At 35.0% G+C, this 15,411-nt stretch overlaps 1 pseudogene; it reads left to right on the forward strand.

Annotated features, from left to right (window-relative positions):
- LOC141552841 (large ribosomal subunit protein P1 pseudogene) overlaps nucleotides 1-11,146 on the forward strand; it is a 72,920-nt pseudogene extending 61,774 nt beyond the window's left edge.
- The last annotated feature ends 4,265 nt before the right edge of the window (nucleotides 11,147-15,411 follow it).

Raw genomic sequence — 15,411 nt, forward strand, 5'->3', positions numbered from 1 at the left:
CCTTCATAAATCCAAGTCTTCCCATATCTTTCTAACTCCACGCAGCTCATTATTTCCTACACCACAGAAACATTCCAATTTATATTGTCTAGTCATTTTAAATAGTCTAAAATCATATTGATTAATACGACTGACATAGAGTGTACTTTCCCTATTTAGTGTTCTTTCCCTATTTTAGTTTTTAGTTTTAACTTTGTCTGAAATCAAAGATTACTACCTTATGCTTTTTAAAATTTTGTTTGTATGTATCTTTTGTTTTTTATCTCTCTTGATGCTACTTTACTTTTATCTGTTAGCTTACCCTCCTATTACTTAATCTAACTCCCATCCAAGAATCCCTCCCCATTCTCTTCCCCCAACCCTTTCTCCTTGCCCTCTAGTTTTTATATGAATTTAGAAGATTTTTATAGTTTTCCATATATATCTTATTACCTCTTTATTTCCATTTCCATTAATTGACACACCCTTCTATACCTGGTCTTACCTTATACCCCACTCTCTTATTTCTTTATAAATTTAGACACACACACATACACAGTTCCCTTTTTAACCCATTCCTGATAATAGGGTTCCAGAACTATTAGCCATTTTACCCCATTAAATTTTTCTGTCATTTCTTCTTCTTGTACCTCATTTTATAAGAAAATAACTCCATTTAATCTATGTGGTTTTGTATTTTAAAATCACATCATACTTAGCTCTATCCCAATCATTCTTTCAAACTACCCAATTAGTAATGACAGTCTTAGACATACCATTTACATTTCCACATATAAAGAATAAACTGCTTATCTTTATTGAGTCCCTTGTAATTAATTTTTAATATTTACCTTATATTTCTCCGAGATTTTATATGTCAAATTGTCTTTTAAGTTCTTTTTTGCAACAAAACCCTCAAAGTCCAGCATTTTATTGAATATCTGTTTTTCTTTTTCATTCTGGATTATGCTTAACTTTTCTGAATATGATATTTTGGCTATAAGCCTAATTTTTTGCTCTTTGATATATAATGTTCTAAGAATCATTTTTTAAAACAAAGTCTTTCAATAAAGCTGCTATTAAATCTTATGTGATTTTAATTGTGGCTTCACAATAGTTGCTTTTTTTTCCTTTTTTTTCTTGTTGCTTGTAATAATTTTTCCTTGATCTAGGGGTTTCAAATTTTAATTATGATGTGGAGCTTTTTCTTCCATTTCTACTTTCCCATCTTGTTATAACACTTCTTTAATTATTGCTTCTATTATTATATCAAGATTCTTTTTTTGATCATAACTTTCAAAAACTCCAATTATTCTTATGTTTTTTCTTCTTGAACTATCCTTCAGATCAGTTGTTTTTTTTATGAGATGTTTCACATCCTCTTCTATTTTTTCATTCTTTATATTTAGTTGTATTATTATTTTTTACTTAAAGATTTTTATTTTCAAAATACATGCATGGATAATTTTCAATATTTACCCTTGCAAAACCTTGTGTTCCAAAATTTTTCTCACCTTTTCCCCCTCCCCTAGATGACAAGCAATCAAAAATATGTTAAACATGTATGATTCTTCTGTACATATTTACACAAATATTTTGCTACGAAGAAAAAGCAGATCAAAAAAGGGAAAAAATGAGAAAGAAAACAAAATGCAAGCAAACAACAACAAAAAGAGTGAAAATACTAGGTTATGATCCACACTTAGTCCCCACAGTCTCTCTGGGAACTGTGGTAATCTCTAGCTATCTTCATCATAAGATCATTGAAACTGACCTGAATCATCTCATTTTTGAAGAGAGCTACATGCATCAGAATTGATTATCGTATTAAATTTAGTTTTATTATTTCTTGGTCTCTTATAGCTTCACTATCCTATCCTTGCCCAAATCTAGTTTTTAAAGGATCATTTTCTTAAGATTCTGGATCTCTTTTTCCAGTTGGTTGACTTTCTTTTCAAAATCTTGGTTTTCTTGTATTATTCTTTTTTTTTTTAATTGCTCTTAGATTTCTCTCATTTGATTTTTTTTTCTTGAAGCAGTTGGGGTTAAGTGACTTGTCCAGGGTCACACAGCTAGGACATGTTAAGTGTCTGAGGTCAGATTTGAACTCAAGTCCACCTGACTACAGGGCTGGTGCTCTATCTACTGTGCCACCTAACTGCCCCTTCATTTGATTTTTAAAGTCCTTTTTTGAGTTCTATGAATTTTTTTGAGCAGATAATCATTTGACATTCTTTGGCATAGGAAAGGCTTTTTCTTTTGCTTCAGTATCCTCTGAAGACAAACCAAGTCTTCTCTGTTTTCATAGTAACTTTCAATGGGTGGGTTCTTTCTCTTTTTTTTAATTTATAGTAGCCTGTTATTATAATCAGTTCTAATCCAGAGGTGTGAATGATGGATGTCTCTGGTCCCTAGTGCACCTTCAGTTCTTCCCTCTGATCTGGAACTGAAAACAAGAACTTATCCAATTGCTAAGTGGTCAAAAAATATGAATAGACAATTTTCAGATGAAGAAATTGAAACTATTTGTAGCCACATGAAAAGGCTCTTCAAATCACTATTGATCAGAGAAATGCAAATTAAGACAACTCTGAGATACCACTACACACCTGTCAGATTGGCTAAGACGACAGGAAAAGGTAATGATGAATGTTGGAGGGGATGTGGGAAAACTGGGACACTGATGCATTGTTGGTGGAACTGTGAACAGATCCAACCATTCTGGAGAGCAATTTGGGACTATGCTCAAAAAGTTGTCAAACTGCATATCCTTTGATCCAGCAGTGCTACTACTGGGCTTATAGCCCAAAGAGATTTTAAAGAAGGGAAAGAGACCTGTATGTGCAAGAATATTTGTGGCACCCCTCTTTGTAGTGGCCAAAAACTGGAAACTGAGTGGATGCCCATCAATTGGAGATTGGCTGAATAAATTATGGGATATGAATGCTATGGAATACTATTGTTCTATAAGAAATGACAAGCAGGATGATTTCAGAGAGGCTTGATGCTACATGAACTGATGCTAAGTGAAATGAGCAGAACCAGGAAATCATTATACACAGCAACAACAAGACTATACAATGATCATTTCTGACGGACATGGCTCTCTTCAACATTGAGATGATTCAAACCAGTTCCACTTGTGCAGTGATGAAGAGAACCATCTACACCCAGAGAGAGAACCATGGGGGCAGAATGTGGAACACAACCTAGCATTCTCACTGTCTCTGTCGTTATTTGCTTGCATTTTTTTCTCAGTTTTTCTTTTTCTTCCTTTTTGATCTGATTTTTCTTGTGCAACAAGATAACTGTATAAATATGTATACATATATTGGATCTAACCATTATTTCAACATATTTAACATGTATTGGACTATCTGCCAGATAGGGGAGGGGGTGGAGGGGAGAAGGGGAAAATTTGAAACAATAGGTTATGCAAGGGTCAATGTTGGAAAAATTACCCATGCATATGCTTTATAAATAAAAACTTTAATAAAAAAAAGAAAAAAAAAAGGAAAACAAGTCCTCTCTTCTCCTTTAAGTGCCCATAGTCGTCAGTGTCCCTGCCTCACCGCTTCTGTACTCACTGAACATGGGATAGTTCCTTCTCACACAGGGCCACTTCTCAGTAGCACAGCTGGACCTTAGCACACAGCTGTCTCTTAGCAGAAGAAGTTCCCTCAGTCTTCTCCTGTTCAGACCTAACTCTCCACATTGTCCCAAAAGTGAAAAGTTTTGTGGTTGTGGATGACTATGTCCAAGGCTCCTTTTTAACACATTTAGCCCCAGGACTCACCACTTGCTTTTCAGCAAAGCTAGCCTAGAGGTGTTTCCACCTCCCAAGAGCCAACCCTCTATCTTTTTTTAGAACTCCTCTGATTGGCCCAGGAGGACCACTGTTTTGCCCTAATTCTTCTTTATTTTTTTACCATTCTATATTCACCCTGAGATATTATCATGTAACTTCATTTTTTTTAAACTTTTTTTCTTCCTTCCTCCTCTCTTCCCTGGAGATGCCTTGAGGCCAATACTTTTGCTGAATGTTAATGTTTAGCTTGGAAAAGATAAATCTATGATTAGTCCAGCACATTGTGCCCTGTATTTCCTTCATCATTCTCACATCCTGTCTTTTCTTCTTACCTAGTCTATTAAATGCCAATGTTTGCTGTGAATATACATCAACAAAGTTTTATTGCATTTAGGTATATGTAAAACTGTGTTGTTGATGAAAAAAGCAAGAGATACACAGGTTTTCAGTGTAAGTGACCATTGCTTTTGCTTTTTCTGACTCCATTCCCCCATAAAGACTCCCTGCCATGTCTGGTAGTCTGTGTCTACTCTAGCATTAAAGCTACCCAGAATTATAAGTACATCTATGGTGAAAATCTCAAGTTCTTCACAAAATTTTTCTTTGACCTCATAATAGAAACATGCTCTGATGATGGTGGTACAGTACTTTCCTACAAGTGGCAATTACATTATCATGAATCTTTCCCTCACAACTTTTGACAGTCATACAAGGTTGTTGACTAGATTAGTTTTAATTACAAAAGGTACACTCCCCTACCACTCCCCTACACTTCTTCCATTACTGAAAAAAGAAAAAAATGTATTCATCACTGACTTTGGTAAGCAGGTCTTCATTTTGTAGTCTTACTTCATCCAGGGATGCAACTTAAATGTAATACTTGCTTAGTTCTCTCTTAACAAGAGCTGTTTATCTTTCAGGTCAACTGAATTTCATGTTGTCCATAAGTGTGTACACATGTCATGTACTGATATTGAATACAGTAACTTTTGTTAAGTGCAAAAGTTTTAGCATGTTTTTGTGGAACCTCCCTCCAAGCATGGGCAGGATCGAAGGGATACAGGCATTATCACTGTTTCACAGCTGGATGGGCTCCCAGCCATGATGAAATTGGCTTAAAACATGGTAAATTAATAGTGGAGCTAGGTCTCCAACTAAAGACATCTAACCTGTAATTGAACCACTGAATCTCTTTCCTTCTGTATGTATACATATATGTATATACATATACATATGTGTATTAAACTGTATTATAAATATGTACAAATATTCAAAAATAGTGAGTCTATGAATGCATATATATAAAATCTATTTTGGCAATGATTTATTCTCTTGTTAGAACCTAAATACAAGTTCTCAAAATGAGAACTTGATATCTTAAATGGAACAATCAATTGAAACAAGAGAATCTCTTCCTGTTATTTAACCCAGTAGGTAATTTACTAATTTACTAAATTGCTGATAGCAAGAAGTAAATTAAAGAAATAGTGTGTTTGGGGGCTGATGACAGCTGAAAAATTGAACAAAATAAAAAGACTGACATTGTTATATAGCTATTTAACATGATCAAGTAGTCAAGTGTTCATTTCAAGCCAAAAATAAGTATTACCTTCTTTTTACAAATTTTAATATCCCCCAGAAACCTTCTCATTTTACATTTTGATCTCATTGTTGGATTGTCTCCAGATGGGTCTATGATTGGGATTCATACAAGTTTCTGATCTTAGGACTTCCTCTCTACCATAAATTATCTTTTATGGCCTCCCTCCCCTTTATTACTTCCTTTCTCTTGCTCATTGTTCATCTGTATTAAACAACATTAAGTCCAGGGAACTTTTGAGATCTGTTCCAAATTTGGTTGAAAATTCCTTTGGAAACCAACTGTTGAATTTTCCTAATTTTCCCCTCACTTGGGACCTTGGATTCTTTCCAGTTGTTGAAGAAGGTGACAGTGGACCAGTTCTGGAATATTTTTCCTTTTAAGGAACATTTCTCAATGGCACCAACAACCAACACATGTTTCCTCAAGAGTCTATCTCCTGATTCAATATTGGGGAGCTAAGTTCATTGAATGACCTCTTCTTGGTGAGCTGTGAATTTTCTACTTTGTTAGTATAAGGATCACTATTGAAAAGTTGATTTTTGTTTTTGTAGTATGGTATAAAGAATTCTGGCCTCAAGGTCTGTCTACTCATAGCTCTCCATGGTGTTGTACTTTATTTCTTGCTCAATAAGAGTTTTTCCCAAAGAATTAAATGTATATTCATTGATTACTTTTTATTTTTATAAGAAATCTTGGGGGGCAGCTAGGTGGTGCAGTAGATAGAGCACCAGCCCTGAATTCAAGAGGACCCGAGTTCAAATCTGGTCTCAGACACTTAACACTTCCTAGCTGTGTGACCCTGGGCAAGTCACTTAACCCCAGCCTCAAAAAAAAAAATCTAAACAAAAAGTTTTTCTTTGCTTATTGAACTCATCTTTCATCTCCCAAGAATAGCAAATTTCTAGAGAAGGTAACTTTGATAAAGCCCAAGGCTTAACTGTTTAAGAGGATGAAGATAACAGTAAGAATTCCTAGCTGTGTGACTCTGGGCAAGTCACTTAACTCCAACTATCTCAGCAAAAAAAAAAGAAAAAAAAATTCCTTACACATTAACAATTTTCAAAATTTATATCTGAACATCACAATTCTAGTGAAGCATGTACCCCAAGTCATCTTATACCCTAGCTTAAGGGTGTCAAACACAGACTGTTGTAGTGTTCTAGTTAGTTTTCTGGAGGTCTCTGGACCTTCATTTCAGCAGAGTAATCAACACAAGAATAGCCAAAGATAAAGTCCAAATTCTTTATTATCTCCTTCACAGTCTAGTTTCCTTGCCTGGGGCCCAGGACAGCTTTCTGGAGGTCCTCCAGAATGTGTCTTGGTTTCTGTGGGGGAGGCACCACAATGGTCTCTGTCTTGAAGTCTCCCTGAGTCCAGGAGCTTGTGCTCCAGTCTCTAGTCCTCTGTCTTCCCTGAGTCTGTTTCAGTCCCCCAGGAGAGCCACCAGGAGCCTGACCAAAGATGGAATGTCTCTCATTCAGTCCTTGTTGGCTCTTATATACTCTATTGTAATTACATCATCCTAGGTGTGAATCTTGTAGAATAGGTGTTAATCTTGTAGAACTATATTAAGTACTAAGTACATGTACTGAACTAGAGAACTATCAATCACCATGTCAAACTAGATAACCATCGTCTTATCAATCCCACTGAGTTAACACCTTGTAAGAATCCTTATTTCAAGTACACCATTCTGGCCCATTATTATAGACTATGAGCTACTTGGCTAATAAAACTCTCAAGTATAATTTAAATATAATTGAGAAATATTTAACAAAATAAAGATACAATATAACATAGGTAATGTTAATATACTGTTTTCTAAGTCAATATACATGCACAGGGATTCCTTATGAATGGTGTAATGGCCTTAGTTTCTATTGGAGTCAGATGCCATTACCTTAAATCAAGAAAGTTATTGGTCTAAAATTATTACACAGATAGTAGAAACAAAGTTTCTAAGTAACTTGCTTTTTTTGAAGCAGAATTTGAATTCAGATTATTACTAATTCCAAATACAGTATTCTATCTCCTATACAACCTAGTCATTCATGTAAATATTCCTTTCACATCATCATCATCAGATGACAGCTCCAGCACACCTTTTTATCTTGTATAGTTCTTTCTCATAATTGTATATAAATGTGATCCTCCAAAGAGGAGATAATCAATGTGTAAAATACTTTCCTCTGGTTCCTTTCGTACTTTGTACAATCAGGTCCAGTAAAGCTGGTAAAGTAGGGTTGTCTTTCTGTTACTCTTAACTGTCTCTGTATGACTGGCCTACTTCCTTTCCCACTTCCTTTTCTAGTCTTATAAATTCTCACTGAAGTTTTTTATCCCATTCTTTGCATACAAGTTATCACTGGTAACATGTAGTATAGCCTGCTTATATCTACTATGTGTCTTTGAGGTTACCTGCAATTTTTACACTTTTGAGACCCTGTTGTTCTAAGATTTTCAGCCAAAAAAACATGTCCAAGTTGGCAGTGAACTTTTAAAGCCTTATTTAAAAAATAAATTCCTTTTATCTCTATACAATGCAAGTGAGTGCTCTGTTTCTAATATTCATTCTTTAGAATACGGAGGGTCAAACAGGGGCTGGGTAACTGCCAGAGGGAACTTTTGCCCTGGGGATAAGTCTAATGATTTCTTGTCTTTCTGATTTTTATATTTATTCTCCAATTTACCAAATTGTATTGGCCCCTTTGCCCTGACCAGCAACTATCCTGCTTCATCAAACAGTAACTCAGCTCTTCCAGGACTATATTATTCATGGGGCACACAATAGAATTTTCTCAGAGATCATCAAAATTTCAAGAGACTTGATGGTAGTCTTCTGTTTTGGGGAAAGTTAAGAATCTATTCATTGGTATGAGTCAGCAACTCTTTTGAACTTGATATGTCTTATTGTAGAAGACAACAAAATCAAACAATGACAGAAAGAAAGAGTCTGGGTAAGAGTCTGGGTATATCTATTCCTCAGGCCATCCTCTCAATTACTCATACACAAAATGCCTAGGAAATCTGAGAGCAACACAACCTGCTCCATTTACTCAAAGAAACATTGTCTACAGGATACAATTCAATGCTAAAGATATTTATTAAATACCTACTATGTACAAGATTATCTTCCATATGCATCCCAAGATTCTAGCCTGCCTCACCTTTTCTCTGGGCTCTCTCTCTCTGTGAGTGAATTCATAAGCTTCCATGAATTTAATGATCATTTCTTTGAAGATTATCCCCAGATCAACAATTCTAATTGGAGCTCTTCATCTCTAACTGACCACTGATCAAATCCATCTTGGAAATACATAAATGTCACAAACTCATCATGACAAGAAAAAGATTCATTCTCTTTTCCCCAAAAACCTTTCTTTTCTCTTAGCCTCCCTATTTTTGTAGGTCCCACAATTCTTCAAAACCTACAACTATATTTCTGACTCTTTTCTCTCCCCCCACTTTCCATATCCAATTAGTTGCCAAATCTGGTTTCTTTCATTGTTTCAACATCTCATGTCCATTCCATTTTCTCTACTCTCTGCAGTATAGTTTCTCTTTACTTCTTATCTGAACTGTTAAAATAGCATTCTAAATTATCTTCTGCATAAAGACTCTCCTCTCCTTAATCATTCCTCTAAATAGCTGCTGAACTTTCCTAAAACAGATTTTTAATTAAATAAAACCTTAAAAGGAAAGAATTGAGAGAAAATATAGTTTTTGAAGACAAGGTGGCAAATCTTACTTTAGAAATGGACTCTCTAAAAACTATATGTCAAACAGAAATCAATGACTCTATGAAACAGAAAAAAGTATTTAAAAAAGGATAAATGATTGAAAAAAAAAGGTAATGTACAGTATCAGATATTAAATACAACTGAAATGGAAAATAGATCAAAGTGATAATTGACTCCTTAGAAATTCCTTAAAAAGCAATAATTTAAAAATAAATTGGCCACTATATTTAAAATCAGTCAATAGGATTTATTATACACATATAACATACCAATTACTAAATGCTAGGATATTAAAAAAAAGTCATTCCCTGCTCTCACAGAGCTCACAATTTAATGGAGGATGCAAATAATTATGAACAAACAAAATTTATACAAGAAAAATCGTGAACAGTCTCAGAAGGAAGATGAAGATTTAGCAGGAGAAGGGAAGGGCTTCTTGCAGAAGATGAGACTTTAGCTGAGACTTAAAGGGAACCAGGGATCAAGGAGGCAGAAATAAAGAGGGAGAATAGTCTAAGTAGGGTAGATAGTGAAAAGACACTGTCAGGATATGGAATGTTATTTTTGAAGAACAATAAGGAGTTTGAGGAACTGGATTATAGAATATATGGAGGAAAGTAAGATAAGGTATAAGAAAACTGAAAATATGTGAAAGAGCTACATTTTGTTGTTCTCATTGAGTTTTTCCCAGTGACGTCCCACTCCTTCTGACCCCATTTAGGGTTTTCTTGGCAAAGAAAGTTTGCCATTTCCTTCTCCAGTCCATTTTATATATGAGGAAACTGAGGCAAACAGGGTTAAATGGCTTGCCCAGGTTAGTGTCTAAGGGTAGATTTTGTAATGCTGGAGAAATTGAGGCAAGATAGAGATTAGAGAGTTTCTAATATTTGATTAATTGGATAGTATAATTGACTGGACAGGACTCTCGTCTCTAAGTATCCAGTGGTGAATGTGAATTCTCAATAATATATATACACACATGGCTTAGCTACAGAGGTAAACCAAGATGGAGTCAGAACATTGAGAGTGGGAAGTTTCAGGGCCATAAATTTGGTTCTATCAGGATGGGGGGAAACTGGACTCTTCAGGATGTCTGAATAAACGGAAATAAAGATGTCAATGAGGTATCCCAGATAGTCTTATCTTTTGGAATATTTTAGAGGGGGTAGTGCCATAAATTTTTGAGGGCAGACGGAGCTAGGAGTCAGGAAGTCTAATCTTCCTCTCATCTTGAGTCTTACATTGACAATTTATAACCTTAGAGCAAATGTTCCTCAGTCTTAATGAACCAGAGTGGGGCGGGGTTACAACTAAGGGAATTGAGGGAGGGAATTGAGGCAGAACAGTTAAGGAAACTGAGGCAGAATAATTTAGGGAAACGGAAGCAGAACCAACTAGGGAAACTGAGTCAGGACAATTAAAGAGAACTGTGGCACAACAATTTGAACCCATGAAGATGAGTCTTCCTGACTTTAGATCCAGCACTCCAGACTGCACAAGGATCAGGTAATAAGGGTTTTAAAACCAAACAGATAATTTTATATTTGACATTGGGGGTGATAGGGAGTTGCTAGACATGACTGGATAGTTACTTGGTCAAACCTGAAAGAGAATGTACAACACTTGGTTCTTTTTCAGAAACTAAGACCACATTGGTGTGAACCTTCACTTCAGTGGACGACTAGCATTACTACAAACAAGTCTTTCCTTATTCATTTCCTGAAACAGCCAACTCTGAGCTCACTTGCATCTACTCTTGTTTTCATCCTCCATGACAATGAGGTTATAGTTAAGAGAGATAAAATTACTGCTCTCATTAAAGTAGCAGGTGCAAATGTTGAACCATTCTGGCCTGGATTACTTACAAAGGCCCTGAGCAAGTAAATAGTGGAAGTCTCATCTGGATGTAGGAGTTGGTGGAACTGCCCCAGCTGCCCCAGATGAAGAGAAAAAAGAAAAAGAAAGTATAAAAATAGGGAGTACGATGATAACATGGGACTTGGTCTTTTTGACTAAATATTTTTGTAACATTAGATAAAAGGTTTAACTCAGTTAAAAAAAAAAAAGAGGATTAGAATAAGGAGTTAAAAATAACACAGTTTGTAAGGCTAGGTGATTGGCAATATGGTGATGCCCTTGATACTAATAGGGAAATAAAGAAAAGATAACAGTTTAGGGAAAAATTTTTTTAAAGCAAAGTTATGTTTTGGACATAGTTATCTTAAGATGTATCTGCCCCTCCAAAAAATTTTTTAAAAAAGATGTCTGGGGCATCCAATTTAAGATATCTACAAGGCAGTAAAGACTCAAAAATAGAGGTCAGGAAAGAGATTAGGGTTAGAAAAAGAGATCTGAGTGTCATCTATATGAGATGATGATTTTAAAACCATAGGAACTTATAGAATCATAAGTTGCATAAGGTCCAGGATAGAGCCAAAGAGTGATATGGATGAAAGCTCAGCAAAGGAAACAAGAAAAGGACAGTCACTCAAATAGGAAAATCATGAGAGAACAACGTCATGAAAACCTAGCAAAGTATCAAGAAGAGAATGATCAATAATGTCGAATGCCACAGAAAAATCAAGAAAGATGAGATTGAGAAAAGACCATTAAATTTGTTGATTAAGATTGATAATTGTAAAAAGAGTAACTTCAATTGAATAGTGGAGCAGCTAGTCAAAAACCATGGAGTTAAGAAGAAAGTAAGATAAGTCATTTTTAATGTCATAAATAGATAAATAATCTATGAAGGACATGTGAAGAAAGACAATGCCTGTGTCCAGAGAAAGAACTAATAAATAGAAATATGTCTAGAACAATTATATCAATAATATATTATATCACATATCGTTAGTTAATTAGTTATATTTGTGTCTCTAGAGTGAGGAGATAATGAAAGGAAGATGGAGGGAAAGAAAAAGAGCAAAAAAGAAATTTACATGATTATTATATTTTAAAGAAATAACAAGTTGTACATAATAAATTTGCAATTTCATGTGCAATCATCTTTTATATTATACTATGTAATGAAAATGCTTCTTTGATTGAATAAATTATTTTTAAAAACAAAGAAATGGGGAGGAGAGGAATCTATTATATGCAACCTTTTCATGGAGTTTAGCCACTTAAAGGAAAGTAAGATATAAGACAATACCTAGCAGAAATAAATAGATCAACTCAGGCTTTTTGAGGATGAGGAAGACATGAAAGGAAATACGGAACCTCAAATGAGGAGAGATTAATGAGTGATAGTGATAAAGACAAAGACTAGAAATGGCAATGGGGAGCAAAAAGTAATACACAACCCCTACCATGACTAGTATGTTGAAGGTATAAGTGAATGTACAACCAGTGCTGGAGAGGATAGCCAAGAAATCTATGTCATCAGAAAACAGCAACAGCTCACTGCATGAAAAAACTGAAACATGAACTGGAAAGGATTAAAGACTGATTAGTAAAAGAAAGGGGATGATGCTCCTGCTGGAGGATGGGATGGCATGAGATCACTTGTGTATATAGAGAGATTTACTTTGATAAGAAGATGAGTTTCCATTTCATGTAAAATAGGATGAAAGAGATTGTAGTAGCAGAAGATATCTAAATGATATGAGATGAAAAACAATATAGAAGAGGGAATTCTGTAAATGACCTCAAGTTTTTCCAGTGAAAATGAGGAGAGGTTTTCAGTTGAGAGAGTGGGGGTGGGGGTGGGGAAGTGGAACTGTGATTGTTTTGAGAAGGAATCGAAAAATTTGGGAAAAGTATTATGATGAGTGGAATAGTGAATTGAAGTTTATCTTAATGGAGTGAGGCATGAGTTGAGATTATATAATATGAACTCATAGTAGGCCCAGTCAGTTTTTTATTTTCTCCAACATTGTTCAACAACACGTGAATAGGAGCAAAGATAGGGGATGATGACACTAACCTAAGGTTGAAATTTAGCAGGGCTAAAGAAATAAAGTACTCAAGAAAAGACTGGGATGAGTTGAGCTACACCAAGGAATCAAGATAGGTAAAGAAAACATGTCACCAATGTATGGATGATGGCATGAGGGGCTAAAGAATGACACCATGTTGAGATCAAAAACAGGATTTAAGTTTATAATATAGAGGAAAAAGGTGAATAACAATCTATTTTGATGAGATAAAGGAATTTCAGAGTTCATGAACATGAAAACAAGGTAGCAAGATTTAGGGTATGACTATCTTTGTGTATAGTGTGTATATGGTTAGGTCATGAGAAATGAAGTCATGGAAAATGTCAAGAAATTTGGAGGTCAGGGTATTTATGAAAATATGAAGATGTATTTTGAAGTCCCCTAGCATGGCAACAATTAGAGAGAAGAGAAAAGCTATAAAGTAGGAACTGAATTCATTGAGGAAACAGGAAGGTGACCTGGAAATGTATTAACAATTGCCAGAATCTTGATTAGGTGATAAATATGAATTGAATGAACCTCAAATAAGGAGGGATTAATGAGTGATAGTGACAAAGACTAGAAATAGCAATGGGGAACAAAAAGTAATGCACCACCACTACCATGACTAGTACGTTGAAGGCATAAATGAATGTACAACCAGTGCTGGAGAGGATAGCCAATAAATCTATCATCAGAAAACAACAAGAGCTCACTGCATGAAAAAAAATGGAAGGAACAAGAAAGGAAAATATTCAATGTGAAATCTAGTTCCCTGATGTAAAGCAGCATTCCAAAAAACAATTTTAGAGAGGGAAGATAGAGGACAGGGATGGCAGAGCTTGAATTAAAGGATATGGAAATTAACAATCAATGGAGGATGGAGAATGGGATTTAAACATTGGAAAGCAAAGGTTCAGAATAACTCAAAGTATGTTACTCAAAAAATGAATGCAGGTAAATTTTAATTGTTCACAGCCTCTAGTGAAATTGTCACAAGGCATTTAGGAAGCTATATGTCATTTGAAAGTGGGAGAAGGGAAAGGTGACACATAGAGGGTTCCCAGGCAAGGCAAGATATATCCTGTAGAACTGTAGGTGACTTGAGAAAACCCAGATCTTTTGTAACTAGAGGGAAAAATAAAAATTCAAAAAAATCCACCAATTACCTTCTGAAAGAAATCCCAAAAAGAAAAGCCCTAGGAATGTAATAGTCAAAATCTAGAGCTCTTACATCAGAGAAAAACTGTGCAAGTAGCCAGAAAGAAGCAGTTCAAATACCAGGAATCAGAGTCAGGATTGGAAAAAACCTAGAAGTTTCTAATAATACTTAGAGGAGATCTTGGAATATAACATTTCAGAGGGTAAAGAAGATAGGCTTACCATGAATATCTTATTTTGCAAAACTAAATCTTACAGGGGTAGAAATTCAGCTTTAATGAAATAATTTCTCTGAGATTATTATCATATATATAAATACATACACATATATACACATACACAAACATAAGCACATATCTATATATACCTATATATGTATGTCTCTTGTATATAGCTGTTTGTATATTTTATGTCTCAATAAATTACAAGCTCCTTGACAGCAGAGATATATCTCTATTAAGAAGATATATCTTCTACTAAGAAGACATATCTTCTTAGTATACCATAAAGATACTGTTTCAGAGTATGTTCTAGTCATCCTAGTTTACTTCTGAAAGTTTTAAATCAAGGAATAAGAAATCTTAATTGTAATTCATTGATAGTTTTCTGTTACCACCCCCTTACAGTTTCCAAAGCCCTACCCTGAGGCTTCCTCAAGAAAGCAATACACTCTTGCTGGCCCTGGACACAGAGCCTTGCCTTCTCTGGTACCCTGAAGAGGCAGTACTGTTGATTTTGCTTACATTAGGAGTGGGAGTGGCCAAATGAAGGCATTTTCTTCTGTTCCATGGAATGGTATATGTTATGTTTTGTTTTGGTTTGGTTTGGTTTGGGTTTTTTTGAGTTCAGGAGTAGATGTGACTTAATGTAATTTCTCATTGAATTTGTTAACTATTCATTATGGTGAACATGAGTTTTCCTTAAATAGATATGGAGGAGTTAGGCAGACTGTCTCCTATTCAGATGGTCAACTTGGCCAGAAGTCTTCCTCTCATTTTCTATCACAAATCTAAATGGAATAGTCTCTTCTAGTTGATGTTCCCATATTACCTACTTTAGCAACCAATTTTTCCTTGTTCATCAGAATCAAATTCAGAAAAAAAATGATTGTCTTTGTTGATTCTTCTATCTTTTGAAGAATGCGATTTAACTTTAAAATTGTATTATTAGGTACTCTGCTTTTGGCAGAGAGAGCTACAG

The sequence above is a fragment of the Sminthopsis crassicaudata genome, chromosome 2, assembly GCF_048593235.1.
Source record: "Sminthopsis crassicaudata isolate SCR6 chromosome 2, ASM4859323v1, whole genome shotgun sequence".
Taxonomy (NCBI): Eukaryota; Metazoa; Chordata; class Mammalia; order Dasyuromorphia; family Dasyuridae; genus Sminthopsis; species Sminthopsis crassicaudata.